At 40.0% G+C, this 14,590-nt stretch overlaps 1 long non-coding RNA gene across 1 annotated transcript; it reads right to left on the reverse strand.

Annotated features, from left to right (window-relative positions):
• Positions 1-10,249: 10,249 nt before the first annotated feature.
• LOC124341612 lies at positions 10,250-11,330 on the reverse strand. The gene is made up of 3 exons (XR_006918533.1): positions 11,089-11,330; positions 10,777-10,958; positions 10,250-10,634 (listed from the first exon to the last, which is right to left on the reverse strand). It is a non-coding gene; the product is annotated as an uncharacterized LOC124341612 (long non-coding RNA).
• Positions 11,331-14,590: the final 3,260 nt, after the last annotated feature.

The raw sequence follows: 14,590 nt of genomic DNA on the forward strand, positions 1-14,590 counted from the left end.
GAAGAAACTGGCTCCCGGTATTTTATTCTCTAAGCTTCGCATATTATCAAATGAAATGCTCCGTAAGAGACAAGACAATACGACGATGGCGAAAAAATGTCACCCAATGTTTAGCCAGCACTCTTATATGGTCATTAGTCTATATTAGATATGCAAAGATATAGGTAGAAGACCGGATCGAAACAATGTCGAAAGAAGCGCGGTCTCAGGATGGCTCGAATGAAACCGTATGGAAAAAAGAGTCGCTGGAAAATCTCGCAGCTGGGCAAGACGACGACGACCTAAAGAAGAAGTCGAAGAAAAGGAGAGGCGGTATCATAATGAAAAAATACGAATATAAAAATAGAGAAAGAAAATTTCTTTCTTATCTTTATTTTTTGGAGAGAAAAAAGATGACGGGTGAGAATATGAAAGAAGAAGCAACTAGACACACAACAGCCCTCTGGAGAGTATATAGAGGATGGATGTTTGTGTCGCCAATTGCTTTTTAATGGTGAGACATAGACACACGGCCCATGTTGACGCGCACGCCGCTATGTCCTCTCTGATGATGCCACCGCGTTAAACAAAAAAAATGAATTTCTTCTTCTTCTATTCGCCTTTATGTATTTATTTTTTTTAGTCCCAGACAGTCGGATGTGTATAATGAGAAAGAAATGGACTTTCCAACTCGGTGGGGGAATTGCTGGCCGCAAGACGCGGCGCCCAGTTTGCGGGTGCAATCTAATATGTCCTCCTTTTCTTATTTGATTTTGCCGCGCTCCGAACAATATTCACCATTTTGATTGCTGCTGCCAAAAATGACCGCTAAGTGGTCTAGTCACGTCATCTATTATGCAGTCCACACTAATAAGCCGCGCAACCCTCAAAACGTCCTCTCTCTCTCTCTCAAATGCTGAAATAAGTTTTTCGGAAAATCAGTTTTTTAAGATCTTAATGATAGAGAGAGGTTTTTTGGCCTAAATATTTAACTGTAGTTTATGTATTATGATGATTTTTAGGAGAGGGGGGAAAAAATAAGGAGACCGGAAAATGACAATTTACAGGTGGGCGGGAGAGAGAACTGTCCGAATTGATGGACCTAATCATCTCAAACTAGCCGCCGCTACATTTGAACTTTTATTTTTCACCCATTTAACCTCGTCGTGGTTTCTTTAAATAAATTAAAAAAAACAAAACATGTTCGACTTTCTTTTTCTATTTTATTTATTACATGCGCCAAAGTTTTTGTTTAGCGTGTCACACGACTGCAGAGTCAATATATTATACAAAAGCTGGCGGCCGCGCTGCTGAAATCTTTGGCCATTAACATTTCCCACGTCTTTCCCGTTTTATTACGAAAGTCGGTTCTCGTCTTGTGTGCTTTTGGTACGTGTATTAAGTGTGTTATCCGAACGCGCGTCGTATTGCGACGTGTGTATATATAACGACGCAAAAGGGAAACAAACCCAAATCTTTGAGATGATATGCGCGCGCATAATATTATGGCCAGTTGGTGGAGAGGGGCGTGGATGGCGTTGGCACTGTTATATAGCTCTTATATGGTACTTTACTTTCTATGGTTCAGCGCATATATATGTATGTATACATTATATAGCTGTTGGCTTGATTTTCTCAGATACTGCTGGGAGAAAGAAAAAAAAGAGCCCAGGCAATATCTTTTAACTTTGTGTGCAGCAGCAGTCAAGTCCGTTGCCCATTTTAAGTGGGTTTTATGGCGTCTCTGATGCTGCCAGAGGAGAGAGTAGTTGTTGTTCGCGCTGCTGACCATTCGGTCAGATCTACAACGCCGATAGCCTTCCGAACACGGACGCGAACCGAATGTTATGGACATTTCTTGTAGTCAACAAATTTTGGAAAATAAAACAAGAAAGGGAGGAAAAAGAAATACAATTTTTTAAACTTTTATCTGGGGGGAATAAATAGAATATGTAAATTTCTATTTCTATTTTAAAAAGAAATGTACAAAAATCAACCCTCTCTCTTTTTTTGTATCTTTTGAATTTTTCTGCTGTTGTTGAGGATAGTACACATTGTTAAGTATACATCTACCTATATGCAGCAGTATAAGGTGTACACTCTCTTGAGTGGAGTCGCCCAGGGGGGTTGGGGGGGCGAGGAGGGGGTTTTTATATAAGAGGGGGGAAAAAAGCGAGTAGGCGGAGATTTTTCTTGAAGGCTGCCACAGAGCGATATTGTGTGGTAGAAACGAAGAAAGAAGAAGAAGATGGTCTAACAAGGGGGGACCAATTGGTCCTCCTCCTCCCCCACTCTCCAGAAGATCAACAAAAGTTCTTCTTCTTCTTCTAAATATGAAAGGAGGATGGGTTATAGTGCTCGGTTGAGCTGATAACAAAGAAATGTTGAGAAAATGTCTAAAAGAAACAGGGGGGTATATAAGAGAGTGGTGGTGGGGGTTAAGTTCGACACGGAGGAAGAAAAAATATCGGAGAAGAAGAAGAAGAAGAGTATATGTACCGATGAAATGATAAAAAAAATAAAATACCCAATGGCTTTCCAGGTTAGTCCAGTGTACTGGTTCAGTGGTTGTGCTGTATTTGTGAAAGGGCAACACAATATCCACACAATATAAGAGACCACAAAAGTTGAAGAAGAACCACAAAACACCTCACTTCTTTTTGATTTATAAGCGTATATATATAAACCTATAGGTAAATTATCTGTTAACCCCCCCAGAAAATAAACTGCACACAGAAACCTTTTTCCCACAAAAAGTCAATAAATACAATCAGGGGGTGGGAGAGAACAAATTTTTCACGCACAAAAAATAGAAGAAAAAAAAAACAAGGTCAACTTATCGTTCATTTAAAAAGTGAACGAACTTTTTCTCTAATTATATGATAACAGTTCTACCCGATGATGATACTATGTCTGCAGTCAGTCATCCTACCTTAACAGTCGAATATGTCTGCAGGACTCAAGTTTTTCCTGCTCCGCTTTTTTTTTTTGTGAAATTCCATTTTTGATTGTAGTTGAAGGTCGACTGCGTGTCTAGTGGCAGTTTTGATCGACTTCTGATGAATTCGTCAACTTGTTTTCCCCTAAATAAACCAGACGGATGTCTTTTTTTGTGACTAGTTGATTAAACCTTTCGTTCGATTTCCTGGTCGTCGTCAAATGATACGCAAATGGTCATCAATCTGCTTTTTTTTTGGTTAAAACCATAAATTTAATAATTCAAAATGAAAAAAAAAATAAAACTCAGTAGAGAAATAAATAATCGAAACGAGAAAATCAAGTTTTCGCCACGTAAATCCACATCGTCGTCGTCCTCCATCACGAAATTAATGATTGGGAAAAATAGAAAAATAAAAATAAAAAAAGCACGACCGAATTACAAAATAACAAAATAAAATAAAGAAATGAAATGTTCGAGTCGCTAACGGAATAATTTATTATTCCGAGAGATGCTGTCCGCGCAGCACCGAAAGAACCGGTCGCCCAATATACACTAAAAAAGCACATATGACGAGATTGGATAAGAAAATTAAACAAGGAATAAATAAATAAATAAACAGGGACAAAAATGTGACACTAAAAAATGATGTTGTTTCCTTTTTATTTCGGGCGTATAGTATATAACTATAATCTTCTTCTCCTCCAACAGAAGACGTGCGCGTCGACCATTTATTGGTTAGATCCGGATAGTTTGGAGGCTGCCGTCTTAATTCATTCCTCATCAATTAATGCAAGAGGGGAGGGGATCAATATTAAAAAATTGACAAGGAAAGAATCTAACAAGGAACAAAGGAGATGGGGAATATAAAAACAGATAAGAAGAGAAAAAAGACATTTATTGTAATAAAATCAAACAGCAGCAGCAGAGTAGATCATTATCTCCGTGGCCGGGAATTAGGCCTGTTACTGTCTCTCCATCCCATTTCTGACTGTTTGTTCGGTTCATTTTGGACATACAAATCACGCAAGCGCTGCGCCGCCCTGAATACTGAACGCCAAATAATTCCCCGTTCAACATTTTCACAATTTGTTTTTTTCACATCTCGGTAATAAAATACGTAGCTATAAGACTCTATAGCATTCCGTTTTATATGACTATGCATGAAGTAGAAGATGATGAAAACTGCCGGAGGGGGAATTTCTTCTTGGCCGTCAATCTAATCATCGACGCGCAAGGTTTTTCCATTTTCCCCTTTAACTTATTCTCTCTTTTTCTCTGGTTGTTATTAGATGCGGCCAGGCGAGTCGCAGCTGTTGGGATTTAATGCGCAAGATGTTGTTGACGACGCCCCTGCAGTATATATAAACAAGGCACATTCTTGCGTTATTAAACGCGCACTGCGTCTCCCAAAGGTATTTTCGAAAATCATTTCCCCCCTTTTTTTCCTGCGGTGAAATGTTGAGGGTGGCTGACACAGGCCTATACCGAAAATGAATTTGATACAAAGACACTAGCAACATTCACATATTTTAAGTATATTCAAATCGAAAAGGAAACCAAAAGGGACGACGAGAAAAAATAGTCGATGGGGGAATGATGATGCATCGATTTGAATGGCTAACGAAGACTCTCTCGATATGTATTCTTTTGCATATTCAGTGGTGATAAAGCTCTTCCGAGGAATGTTTTTTTTCCCCGATAACTTTCCCAGAAAAATCCCAACCGTCGATAATACCAAGGAATCTTCTCGATGAATTATACTTGGAATTATATATAACCATTTAATGTGGTATCGAAAAGGTCCCTGGAAAAACAGCCGATCCTGTGTCTATGTACACACCCAGCAACAACAGGCTATAATATATGATGGAATGAAACAAAAAAGGAAAAATGGATAGATATAGAAATATTGTGAATCTGTTGGGCGGAGGGTGATCTAGCCGCACGCCCGCTCGACCATATCATCTCCTCTTCATCGTATTATTAGCATATATTTCCTGGCTGTAGCTCCGTTCGCCCGTGAAACACTATGATTTGAGCACGACTGATGCCCCACCCATTTTGGTATGCTGTTATTCCGTTATTATTTTTCTTTTCTTTCTCGTGCTGTGGTTATATATACTCTCATGTGCAATTGTGTGAGCATCTATGCAAATGAAGCAGAGCTTGGCCGTTTCCAAATCAAAGCAGCAGCCCCTCCTCATCAGCAGATTCCCAATATATCACATAACAAAAAGATCGCGGGTGGCCTCTGCTATAGTCTTTTTAAAAAATTTCTTTTCTACAACGTTGTCGCCGGAATGTTTAAAACATCACCCGCGCATTCCTTTGGAGCGTACAGTAGCTGCTTTATCTCTATAGTATCCCCCCCAACTCTCCTTAAATATTATTCATATCTTAGCCGCTCTGTTGTGGGTAATACACGTAAGGCGTAGTACAGATAGGACGCGGTTAAATAGAGGCACGTATCACTCAGCATCTATCACGACCTATGTGAGGAGCTGTTGGTTCACTACCGGAATCGAAAATGTGTAATGACGTATCCGTCAATGTCGAAGCATCGGGCGGTCTATGAGGATGGATGGACCTCGATCATCTCATCTATGCTTCTTCTCTTCTTTTGGCTAGGATTCATCCCCTCACGAAATCAGGAAAAACCAGGAGTTGCCTTGATGGAAAATAATACAAAAATGATGACAGAAGGCGCCGACCGGTTATTCCGTCTGTCTGGCGTATTATAGAAACTGGCCACATTGGATATTCGATATGTATATACTGCGCTGCGATGGTGGTATGTATATACACCAGTAATCAACAATTCGGTAGCTGTATATAACCCACCACCATCATCAGCTTCCTGAAAACCAAGGGTACGTGAAGAATTTTGGGGGTTATTGTTTTATTCCAGATAATAAAGCGGACTGAGAAAATTTCAATACAAGTCGAAATCGGAGAAAAAGAGATTGAAAAGGCTGAATTATAATCGAATCTGATTCGATCTTCTATGAATAGCAATAAGATGGAGCATCAGTCACGCTCAAATCAGTTATTGTCCGATTGGATGGAACATTCTCGGGTTTTTCGTTTCCATCTGTCGGGATGAAAGAGGAATAGTAAAACGTGCGGAAGAGAATTATAAAACAAACGCAATAAGAATAAAACATAAATCCCCATAAAAAAAGAAATATCGAGAGAGTCTTTTATTTTATTTTTCTTAAAAGAAACTTCCCCAAAAAAACTTTGTTCCGAAAAATAGATATGAAATAACGTTGGTATATTTATACATTTTAAAGATCGAGTCAAAGGACTTCCCGCCTCATTACGTATGCATCAGGTTTTTCTTCTTTCTTCTCTGCTTTTACTTCTTTCTTCCCTTCTTGCTGCCCTATGTGTGTGTGTGTGCTGTTCGGCAATCACCTCCTCTTTTTCTTTCTTTTCTAGTTCCCTTTTTCTCTCTTTTTTAAAATGCCATCCACTCACTCACTATACATATAATAATAAAATGCGCAACTCACTTATTGCCCGGCATCTTTTTCATCTTCTAAAGGGGCCTGGGCTTATATATATATCCTATAGCTCTCCAGCTTTCCTCTATATATCTCTCATCTCTCTCAACGAGTGTATAATAAATTCATTTCTTTTCGTTCGTCGTTCTTTTCTTTCTCTTCTCTCTCTGGTCTTCGACCCGCTTTTCATTCGCCTTCTTATAAAACTATAATACCTTTTTTTCTTCTCTCCGTCTATGTATGTATACGTTGGGTCGGTCGGTCGGCTGCTGCTGCGCTCCGTCCGCTTTCCCGCTGTCCCGGCGCTCGTCGCTCGCGCTCGGGGTCCGCGGAAAAAAAAGGAAAAAGAATTATAGAAGCGCGGCCGCAGATGACGCATCAGTATTCTGCAGCAGTGGTTGCTGCATGTTGTTGTTATAAGCGCTGACTGGCTGCCATTTGACCAAGCGGCGAAAGATTTAATTTTTTTTTTTCTTGGGGAACTTTTTGTTTTGTATTAAATTAACCCAGAAATTCCTTCGTCTCCCTTTTTCCATTATTCCAGCAGCTATAGAGCGAGAATGGAACATGCGTATATGCAAGGCCAGCAGACAATATATGTAAAAGATCTAACGCGCATTTCATAATAGAAAATATACATACACGAAAAGGAATAGAACAGAGAGGGAGTTTAATATACGTTGCGCACCTGTTGCCGATCGAGTTTCACTTTGGTCATATTTTGGGTTTTCATTTCAAAACTGTCACTCTCTCCCTATATGCGCTGCGCATAAATAGACGAAGCTAAACAAAATCTATGTGTATGTCTATACCCTTCTCTTTTCTGACCTTATATATATGTACTACCTGGATCATGCTGGGGTGTACTCATTATTATATATAGTGACCGAGCTATAGAGAGTCTAAATTTTCTTGGCGATGAAACTCTACAAGTTTCAAGTGCGCTGGGTGTTGACTATGACGGCCACCATTCGCGGCGAACAGTCGAGGGCATCAAAGCCGGTCCACGTCTGTGTGTGTATAGCATATATATCATTACGATTTCATCACACCAACGCTAAAAACAAAAGAAAAAGAAGAAGAAGTAGACATACGCATGCAAAGGATCGAGTTTTATGATACGCTTTTCTTAATATCATAAATGAGCAGCAGATGAGACTTGCATGAGTTGCGCTCCCCTGCATACGTCCCTGCTGTGCATTGGAGAACGTCTTGGAAAAATATGGAGAGAAAAAAAAAGAGAAAGGAATCTTGGCGAGTTATTGTCAAGATTCAAAAAGGCAACAGCCGCTCTAAAAGAAACGGGCGGCGTGCCATGCGGTAATAATGATTATTCCCTCTCAGAAAATATCTTATAAGCGCTGTATGGCGGACGTATGCCGCAGTAAGAGAGGGGCTACAACACCCAAGACGTACGTCGGTGGACGGCCATCAACAAAGATTTTTCTCCCTCGTTCTTACACGTATATAACGCACCTATATAACTCGGATTTCAAAGGGGGAAGAGAGACCGAGAGTGACTATTAGTTTCTTATTATAAATTTAGTCAAGTTTTTACGACGTTCGGGCATATGGTGGAGGTCGGGAGAGGTCAACTGCTGCTGATGCCACCCCCCAAAGAAGAAAAATAAAAAGTTGCGTGTCTTGTTGTCAATTTGGCGAAAAAATAGCGTCGGCTGCATGGCCACTCATGCATGCATATAACGCCGCGCTATATAGGAGCAACAGATTTCTGTACAAATTCGGTCTGGCTCCTCTTATCTCGTAAAGCGACGGCGACGCCACACAACACGCACCGTCTCGAAACCTCACACAACGCGCGAGTAAGACGATACACCTAGCTCTCGGTCCTAACATCATCATCATCATTTACGTCTTCCTTTTTTCTTCTTACTCGTCGTCTCCTTTTTATTTTTCGGGCGCTCGATTTGAATGAACGCGACCGCGTGTCGTGGCACTTTGGACCCATTTTTCTATAGGACCGTCTTTTCGGGTCTCGGGGGTAAACGACTCGACAACACGAGGACGGCGGGACTCAGCAGCAGCCTGGTCCTGTTCAGTGCTCTATGTGTGCGAGCTCGTTAATAAACCATCGGCCATTTGAGGAGGCAAACAAAAAGATGACGGGGGGATGCATCGTCGACAACACCAATTTTTACAACAACTTATAAGAGAGAGAGAGAGTCATCTTTCTTCATCAGCTGTTGCTGGGGCTGCATTTACATTCGTGGTTAGGTGTCGCCCGACAGGCAACGACAACAAGGCGCAGGACGCGAATAACAAGGAACGCGGACGCGGGGGGTACGTTTATCAACACGATGGGAACTAAATACAGTGTGCGCGATTTCTTTCATACTGTAAAACAAACTAGGGGACAATTTCAGGTTTTGTATTCGGTTTTTCTTCGTCGTACTGATGCACCAAGAAATCGTCGTTCACGATTTATCGTGTTATACCATCCATCAAGGCCATCGCGGGAATTTTGATTTCCAACCTCCTTTGATGAATCTCTGATTATTTTTAAATTTTTAGAGGAGAGATTTTCTGGCGCGGCTTTCGATTTCAATTTTTTTTCTGGCCGTTTTGGTTTGTTGGCGAGGATTTTTGTTACGTGCGTTATTATTATTTCGCTGGCGGATAAAGGGGATGCGTTTCGGTTGGGTGGTAGGAGGAGGTAATGTATCAGAGAAAAGATCCTAGTTGTGTGATGGATGGACGACCGGTTTATAATTTTGGCTTTTTCTTCTTCTTCTTCTTTTCTGCTGCATTCAACGCGGTTCCGGAGCTGTTTTTGTTTTTAATTTTAGTTTTGTTGTCTGAAAGACAGACACCACGGGGAAGCTTTTTTTCTTTTTGTCTTATCGCAAACCCAGCCAAAAAATGGTTGCATATAGGGACGCCAGCGTGGACCAGTCTCACTCGGATGCCAGGCAGCAGAGTGCTGATGCTCTTTCCTCTAGTCTTTTCTCGGTTTGTGATGCGCGCATTTACAACAGCGTGGGAAGTATCTCTTGGCCGCAATCCCAAAACCCCCTCGCACTCTACCCAAAGAAGAAAAAAAAAAGGGAAAAATGTCCCAAAATGAAAACTCTTGTATCACCAATGGCCATGCACAAACAACAACGGGCTCCCATAAACCGGCCGAAAATCTTCTCAGAAAAAAAAGAAAACGTGTAGTCGCTCCGGTCGCTATGGTCACATTTTCTTCTCTTATCTCCGATCTCGTTCACTCATCAAGTTCAGATGAGATGATGTTGACAAACAAGGACCTTTTTTTTTTTTGCTTTCGGTGGACTGATGGTGTGAACGGCAGGCCGTCACGACTCTCAACGTGTGTGTAACTTACTTTTTCACGCCGATCGAAATAAACCTATAATAATACCCCTGGTTGCTGAGAACCTTATTTCCCCCTCAAATGATTTCATAATGAGGCACGACCGCGAGTCGTAATGATGGAAACCGTAATAGCGGAAACGTCCGCCGGACAAAATATAAACAAACGAATATGGAATAACTTTGGAAATGTGAATGGAGGAAGAGATGTGGAGAGAGTCAAGTAGAAAAACCGCAGGAAACCATTTTGTCTATACAGATATAACACGACGCGCGAGATTCTGATCAATCCATCATTCTTTCTCGCGCGTTGTTGACGTTGTTGTGGTTGTTGTGTCTTGTGTGAGAGACTGTATAGCGAGGGTGGAGGGCTCTAACGGACAAGAACGGGTTGTTGTTGTTGTGTGTGTGTCTTGGTAAAAACACGAAATGAAAAAAAAAAAAAAAAATAAACCTAAAGGGAAAAAATAGAAAATGGAGGGATCCCGCGTGAGAGAATTCGTTTCGTTATGTGTTTTTATCTATAGAGACACAAAATAGTTGTTGAGCAAACAAGGCAACCGCATACCATTTATATATAGGGTTCTACGAGGCTTGAACAGTTGGTAGACCTAGTGGAAGAATGCGATAATTATTACTGGATAAAATTTGGAAGAAAAAATAAAGTAGAAAAACTGCCAGCCGGAATCGAAAATTCATCGACAAAAAAAAAAAAAGAAAAATGGATAAGGAATGCCGCAATCCGGGTGTGTATAGTACGTGTAAGGCGCGCTGATGCGATGATGATGATGATGACCTGCACGACGGCAAGCAGCAGCAGTCGAATGTGTAATTCAATATCGATGTGGAATAGACGATCAACGCCTGTTGAAACTCTGCAAGAGGAGAAATATAATTGACGTCTGTTGGGTATAGGAGGAATATGGGAGGATCATATAGAAAGAAAAAAACCCAGAAGGCGCATATAGAAAAAGATACCACTACAGCACAGACACAATACCATGTAATTATTATTACCATTATATATAGCGTAGTAGTGCTGGATATGCAGCAGCAGTATTCCACCGTGTGTGTAGCATACATTTCCTGAGTTGCTGGTCGCGTCGTGTTACCAGCCAAATAGCCAGTCAGATTTGAAAATCCATTGTGTGATATCTCTTCTTACCTACGAAACAGTTGACCAACATTTTCGTCTGTGCCTATAAAAAGAAAAACGAGAGAGAAAAAAAAAATTCTTATTTCCAGGTGGAGTTCACGAAACACAATCATTTGATAACGATGATTAGATTCCACGAATAGTCGTTTTTCGATTCTTTTTTTTAATTTTACCTTGCCTTGCCGTGCCGCTCGATGACTCTCACAAGGTCGTGACTGTAGGGCTGTTAAAAAGGCAGCTGCGGTGATCGGCACATCCAGGGAGATTTTAGTCCGTGCGCTCCCGCCGACACACGCCGTAACGCAATAAATTCTCCCTCCAAAAAGAATGGCGCGCGGTCGTCCTACAAAAAAAAAAAAAAAAAATTTGGTTGCGTGAATTTCTTGGTCCTTAAAAAAACATTTCTCACGTATATCTCACGTCATTCAGTCACTTCTTGTCACAAGAAGCTCCCCAGCGGGTGTGTTGATTACTAAAACTGAAATTGACGATTGGGGGGGTCTATAAAAACATGAATAACTTACTGAAAAATTTGTCCCGCCTTCAAAAAAATTAAATCAATTTAAATTAGAAGAAACAACAAATTTAATGAGACTAAGATCGTATTTTTAGGTCGATTAGGTTACAAATGGGAGAAATTTAAAAACTTTCCGTTTCCCCATAAGCGCCATGTTAAAACGCGCAAAGATTTTTTCGACGGCTCACCGATTTTTCAATAGATTTTAATTTTTTTAAATACTAAATAACAACATTGTAATTAAACAAAAATTGGAACTTAAGTTAATATTGCAATTCTCTTTAACCCTGTATTTTTTAAATAAAAATTTTTTAATAAAAATTTTTTAATAAAAAGACACCATTTAGCAAAAAGTTAATTTTTAAATACATTTTTTATATGATCCCTTTTGTTTTTTCTTGGTCGGGTTTTTTAAAAGAGTAAGAAAACATTAGTGAAAATAAAGCTCATTAAAAAAATCGCTTTTAACATTTTGTTTTGGGTAGACCCCCAAATTTGGCTCAAAATGACTGTACTATTAGTTGTTTTTTTATGGTATTGAGCTAAAATTCGCCATCTACTGTTCGATTTCCAAAATGGTATTAAGCTAAAAATCGCCATCTATTGTTCGATTTTCAAAATTTCCCGATAGGGTCGTAGCAATAGGGCCGTTGCATGAAAAATTTAGATTTCTTTTAAAATTAAAACATACATGGTTAGAATAAGTATTTTATGCTGATTCGATGAGTAGCGCACTCACGTTGACTGCAAGGTAGTTTTATTCTAGATGAATATAGATTTTTTACTTTTAATTTCTCTAATTTAACGTTTGAACATAAAATATTAAGAAAACGCTGTGATTGTGATAGCAGTTATTACAATAAAATTCTTTGGCAACTAGATATAAATCACGGATTTTAAAAAACTTGTATTTCCCACAATTTTTATATTTACCGGTTTATATTCCTTCTTGACTCATAGATGGCATTGGGCAGAATATATGCCTGTTGCTTGTGCTTCGTTCACTAGAGGGCTTATGCGGAGTAAGAAGGCATGTCTAGGTAGGACCGGCTGCTACTTTCTTCATTCATGCCTAGCCGAGAGAGCTGTTATGAAGGGCAATATTAGTTGACAGACTTAGATGATGTCAGCTAGATTCTGTATTCTCAATATTGTGGGCTCTTTGATCTATTATATTTCTTCTCTTCTTCCAGGTTTTCCCTTCCAAATTAAGAAAATGAGACTAATTATTATGGCTCGAAATTTTAAAATTTTTCAATCACTTCTCAAACTTCATCAATAAAAGTCCCTTCCATCTTTTGTTAAATAGCCATTCTCATATCTTTCAAACATAATTTGTATGTATACTTATGGAGCTGATCCAAACAGCTCCTGCTCGAAGAACCAGACGAAGAGATTCATTTACGTAAGAAACGACGGACTTCGCTTCGCCGGCAAATCACCATGGCATGCAAGCAGATCATCGCCGTTGTAAACTACCATGGTTCACGAGGAGCTCTGAAGGGGTTGATGGCACACCTCAAACTTATTCATCATGAAGTTGGTGTCATCCACACACACCTTCAGCTAGATTCTGTATTCTCAATATTGTGGGCTCTTTGATCTATTATATTTCTTCTCTTCTTCCAGGTTTTCCCTTCCAAATTAAGAAAATGAGACTAATTATTATAGCTCGAAATTTTAAAATTTTTCAATCACTTCTCAAACTTCATCAATAAAAGTCCCTTCATCTTTTGTTAAATAGCCATTCTCATATCTTTCAAACATAATTTGTATGTATACTTATGGAGCTGATCCAAACAGCTCCTGCTCGAAGGACCAGACGAAGAGATTCATTTACGTAAGATACGACGGACTTCGCTTCGCCGGCAAATCACCATGGCATGCAAGCAGATCATCGTCGTTGTAAACTACCATGGTTCACGAGGAGCTCTGAAGGGGTTGATGGCACACCTCAAACTTATTCATCATGAAATTGGTGTCATCCACACAGACCTTCAAACTGTCGAACCCGACGACGAAGCGCTCCATAAGTTTCATCTCAAGATAATCTCATCTCGACATAGCTTCTTCCTGCCAATTGGTTCAGCATCTTAGCAATTCAATGCTGCTCATTCCTTCAGCAAGTCTTCATCTCTCTTCAGCAAATTGGTTCAGCCTCGTAGCAGCTCATTGCTGTTTATACTTGCAGTCGATCCTCATTTCTACATTTTCGCCTGCTACTCCTGCCAGTCAAGTCCTGTAGCAGTTCACGGCTGCTTATCCTTGCAGCCCATCCTCATCCTGTTCATCATTCTCACGTTCCTTCGTCGTACCGGCCCACTGCTGCTCATTCTTGCAGCCAGCCTCTCTTCTACATTCTGCCGGCCATCCGGTCAGTCAAGCCTTGTCGCAGTGCACAGCTGCTTACTCTTCCTGGCCAGCTCTCACCTAGACTTCAGCCATGGCAGATAAGGATCCTGAATGTGTCCCTGTCGATTCAGTGAAAAGGAGGATGCCGTCAAATGTTCCCACTGTTGGAACCTGAAGTCTCAAATGAATCTCGTAACCAGGATAAGTTACTTCTTAACATCAGTCGCTCTCAAATACAAGCTGTAATGATTAAGCTGGTTTAAGGCCCGCCTCTGGAAAAACGTCACCTGGCAATTTTTAGGGGGCGTCCTTCATTTGAGTTTTTCATATTGGAGTTGAATTGGAGTTCTTCATATTTGATTGTCTAGGAGACATGTAGCCATGTATTTTTAGATTTTAGATTTTTTTTTCAGGAAAATGAAGGATTTGATATTATATTCCTGGTTAATCTGAATGTAACTCTGAATGTGTTTCTTCTTGATGCTTGGGATTTTTTTTAAAAATCGAACCTCTTGTTTTTTTACCTATGAAAAAATATATAGTTAAGCAATACAATATGAAACATGGTATGGCCTACCAGCCTACCTCGACAGCTTTTCAGCAAGTGGTTGGTCTTCATTTCACGCAAGGTAGCAAATGTAAATATCTTACTACAAGTCTTGCATTTTGCTTTCTGCAATTTACAATATAATAATAATTGAATGTTCAATTGATCATATACAATAATGTATGGATAATGCTAGTAGAACTTACAAACTTTTGCCTCCCGTTGACGAAAATTTCAAAGGGTTCCTCGAATCGTTCTA

This window comes from Daphnia pulicaria, chromosome 5 (assembly GCF_021234035.1).
Source record: "Daphnia pulicaria isolate SC F1-1A chromosome 5, SC_F0-13Bv2, whole genome shotgun sequence".
Classification (NCBI taxonomy): domain Eukaryota; kingdom Metazoa; phylum Arthropoda; class Branchiopoda; order Diplostraca; family Daphniidae; genus Daphnia; species Daphnia pulicaria.